Source organism: Liolophura sinensis, chromosome 3, assembly GCF_032854445.1.
Source record: "Liolophura sinensis isolate JHLJ2023 chromosome 3, CUHK_Ljap_v2, whole genome shotgun sequence".
NCBI classification, from domain to species: domain Eukaryota; kingdom Metazoa; phylum Mollusca; class Polyplacophora; order Chitonida; family Chitonidae; genus Liolophura; species Liolophura sinensis.
In genome coordinates this window covers 15,027,844-15,032,426 of record NC_088297.1, presented here as the reverse complement: position 1 = coordinate 15,032,426, position 4,583 = coordinate 15,027,844, and positions in this window count along the sequence as shown.

Below are 4,583 nucleotides of genomic sequence, written 5' to 3'. Positions count from 1 at the left end.
TATTTAATAAATAATTTACATAAATGTTTATGATCCAAATAAATCTGTGCTTTGCGTTTGTTATTTACAGAAATGGCTTTCTTAGTCCACGCTTTTAGGCCTTCCTCACGAAGCATATGGCGATGAAAGGTACATCCTAATATAGTAACATTAATTATTCGCAAAAGGTATTTAACATTTGCTGTTTGAAATCCTGAATAATTTTATAGTATACCGGTAACAGTTCCACCCAGAAAGGTCGGAACATTTTCGGAAAAATTTGAAAACAATGCCGTTTTTCGAAATCGTAATAAGAGTACTGGTACTGGGAATTTTGTATCCCAAGGTCTGAGCTGTGTAAGAAAACCCCTTAACGTAAATGGCGGGAAGGTGACCGTCCCAAATAAAATTTCTGTATGTCATTTCCAGAACTGAACCTAATGCTCTGTTGTTCTTGAATTTTCGTTTAGACAAACTCGATATGGTGCACGATATCATGAAGAAGAAAATGGCATTGGAGAAGATGTGTTCAGGTTAGTAGGAATAACGAAGACGAATGTCGGCAATTCTGATGGACAATCTACTGATGGTTTTCCCAACGTCTGTTGTTACCATAATCTACTCTTGAAAACTTCGGAGAAGGTGTGACATGTTAATAAAACGCCGCTAATATTCTCCCTCCCCCCTCCTCCACCTCTTCCTCCCCTCCCTCCCCCCAACACACACGCACAAAAAATAAAATTAGAAAATAAAAGTATGAAAATGTATGTCCTTCTATTCGGAAAGTTAGGGTCCTTTCATATTAATCAAGAGCGTTCTGATATTGAAAGGCAAAGACAAGTTAACATTATGCGAGTATCATGGGAAAGACCATTGAAAATTGTATCCAAAATCACTTTTACTTATTTCTTCAGATGCATATATTCACTGCGTTAATAAATACAGTGAAAGGTTGCATGTTAGTCTTCATAGGCCATAGTGACCGTGCGTGTCGCCATTGAAGTTGCAAGAACTTTTTAAGACATAGCACCTGTTGTTCAGTCTGAAAATTAAAATTTTTGTGAAAATGTGTATATGATGTTAAATACCTATTACATTGCTAAGAAAAGCGAATCGGTGAGAAAACTGAGTGAAGGTATTTTCAGATACAGTTTTAATGGTCTTTCTAATGAAACTTTTTTCATTTTATACCTTCTTCCACGTTAATTATTTTTCGATATCAGTGGCTTTTCAGAAACTTTTTTCATTTTATACCTTCGTCCACGTTAATTATTTTTCGATATCAATGGCTTTTTCAGAAACTTTTTTATTTTATACCTTCTTCCAAGTTAATTATTTTTCGATAACAATGGTTTTTTCAGAGGAAGAATTGAAGAAGGGACCTGACAGCAAGTGTGGGATGATGATGAAGGAGTTGATGATGAAGAAAAAGATGATGGAGATGCTGAAAGAGACATTCATGGACATGCAAGAAGGTAAAAAAGAAGTAACAATAAAACATCTCAAAATCTTTAACGTCCGTTGGTCACAACAAGTTAACATTATGCTAAGACGTAGCCAGTCGTAGATGGGAAGGTCTGCTCTGCTCGGTTTCGTCCCACCTTAATGCTATCCAACGTCACATAGATGAAATATTGTTCACTACGCGTAAATAGATAAACGCATCCCGAAAGTACAGTCAGTGCGTATAATATATTGAAAATAAGCGTAGATGACGCTGACAATTTTTTTCTCTTAATAATGTTTTAGTCAGCTGTTGCAATTGTACACACATCCGATGAGCTGCCACTGTGTAATAATGATTAAGCTAAAATGTCAGGCTCTGGCTTAAATGAGGAATTTTGCCAGTTACACGAAAGAGGGCGGTGGTTACTCACTCTGGTGATCTTAACCACGGTCACAAAACTGAAATATAGGCTTGAAAAAAATACCTTAAAAATTAATGACGTCATCTGATTTTATGGGATTGTCTGAAAATTTAACGATGTCAAAAGTCCTCTATTCTGTTGGTCTTCATCTTTATAAGAGAAATCTGTATTGACAGTATCGTCCTCTTTTAATTTCAGAAAAAGAAGCAAAGAACGAAGGTATGTTTCATCTTATTTTTATATTTCACTTCTTGCTTGATGTGATTTTTATACTGACGCTATTCAGAATTACATCGGTGTTGTTCTCCTCAATCGTCTGTGTTTTTTTCTACACTAACGACACAGTAGCCGTAGCATGACATCAATAAAAAGAAAGAGAGTCAAGTATTGGAAAGAAAGGAAGAAATTCAAGATTCGCCACTTAACATGCTTATGGAAAAATATTGTTGCAATACTGTAGTTTTTGTTTGACAAGTTAAAGTTATTGCAAAACTCGGTCTTTAAAAAAACTAGTGTCAGTATGAATAATATATACTAAAGTTTCACTGAAACCCATAGAGAATGAAACATACAAAGAAAGCGGGTGATTGCAAAAGCAGCCGTTTTGAAAAAGGTTCACTTAATCATCAAACTGTAATAAAGACTGCCCCAGGTTGCAGGCCTATAAAACGAGCCATCTAAAAGATGGAAGTGATTGCAAAAAAGTGTCGTTTTGTTAAAAAAATAGATAATGTATATAATATCCCACGAAATGCGAAATAGGAGCCAAAATTATAATGAATTATTTACATTGAGAGCGCAAAAGCTGTGAGAAATGATGGTGAACCGGGTTCTATTGTAATAAAAGAGCTGTCATTCACACAGCTGCACCCAAATTAGCCAAATTTTTGGTTAATGATGACATTTGATGATCGCTTTATCTGTACTCTCAATGTCAAATTTGTGTGATTTTCTGGCATTATCAGATAGCAGTATAGTCGTATAAGCTGTCGAACAGATAGGACGGTACAGAGGAGCGGGTCTTTGCATTCTGTGTGACTCCATAGCTAGACACACAGATATTATGTCTATTTTGAAGAAGAGTTGACGTAATTATGGCTGTGTAAACATGTGAATGGCGTTAGAGGAAGACGGCGTAAAACGTGTGGTGTGTGAATGTGAAGCGCGAATGTGGGTCATGATTTTTCCACGACATAGTGTTAGGATGGGAGGGAGGGGTTTGTTTAGCGGCTAAGGATTAGACCATGGGCTGACAGTAGTGCGCAGTTCAGACTCAGTGCTGACCAACGATCTAGAGAGTAAAGTAACTCAGCATAGTTTAATACATGTGTCAAACATGCAAACGAATGCTTTTTTAACGTTTTGTTGTAACTTTTTCACGTTTTCGGTGTAATCTTTTCACGCTTTTGTTGTACCCTTTTTCACGTTTTTATTGTAGCTTTTTCATTTTTCGTATGTGGATATTCTATAGTATATATATGTAACATCGAGTGTTAAATTTAACAACACTGTATAGATCACGAGAAGTGACTGCACGTATAACAGATACACGTATGTGACCAGTTTATTAAGTGTTCGTATTCCAACTCCATCAAAACTGCATCAAGTGCTGGTTTAAGGTGTTGATTAACCCACTCTTAACGGAGTTGGAATGTGAACACTTTGGAGAGTGTTCAAACATTAACACTATATAAAGGTAGTCAGATAACTCTTATAAGCGGAGTCACTCATCGTGATTTTCACAGCGTTAAAATTCAATTTTAAGAGTGAATCTGATCATATGATATCAGGCCATTGATTACAGTGTTAAATATTTTTAACTTTATGCCTGGCATAACAGCCCTGGTATTATGCCTTGAATCATAGCCTTTGCATAATTCATCTACGTTTAGCCTTGCTTCACGCAGTGCATAATATGCCCAACTTGCATAGTGTTTAATCCTTGCATAACATGTATGGCTTGTATTTTAGATGTGGCTTTATTCCTGCCATAGTAGCCCTGTATTTTACCACCAAACCCTTTGATGTGGGAGTGGTGTTTAAAAAAATAAACAGCTAGTGCAGCCTACATGTACTTGTCTTGGCCCAACCTTGCTTCAATGGCTTTTTTGTCTCCCGTCTAAACTTTCAACCAAAACGTTCTTACTCTTTTAAAGGCAAATGGAACACTGAAATGAAATATATATCAGACGAAATACATCAGACGTGGAAAACATATCCATTTGGTGGGGGGGGGGGGGGGGGGGGCTCCGTGGCCTCAGTCGGTTAGCGCGCTAGTGCAGCATAATGACCCAGGAGCCTCTCACCAATGCGGTCGCTGTGAGTTCAAGTCCAGCTCATGCTGGCTTCCTCTCCGGCCGTAAGTGGAAGGTCTTGCAGCAACCTGCGGATGGTCGTGGGTACCCCGGGCTATGCCCGCTTTCCTCCCACCAAAATGCTGGCCGTCGTCGTATGAGTGAAATATTCTTGAGTACGGCGTAAAACACCCATCAAATAAATAAATAAATTTTTTAGGAATCCGCGCAGGTTGTCCTGCGGGACAACTATTGTTTTCGTTCGGATCATTGTTATTATTCCACGATTTTGTGATTGCGCTACTGCTTAGAACGTTTGACAGGTGGACTTGAAACTTTGCAGAAAAATTGCCATATACCTGAAGTTAGCAGTCATTCTTTTGTGTTTTTTTCCATGTCACGTGGTTTGGTAGCCATACTGGATTTTGTAGCAAATCGTTTA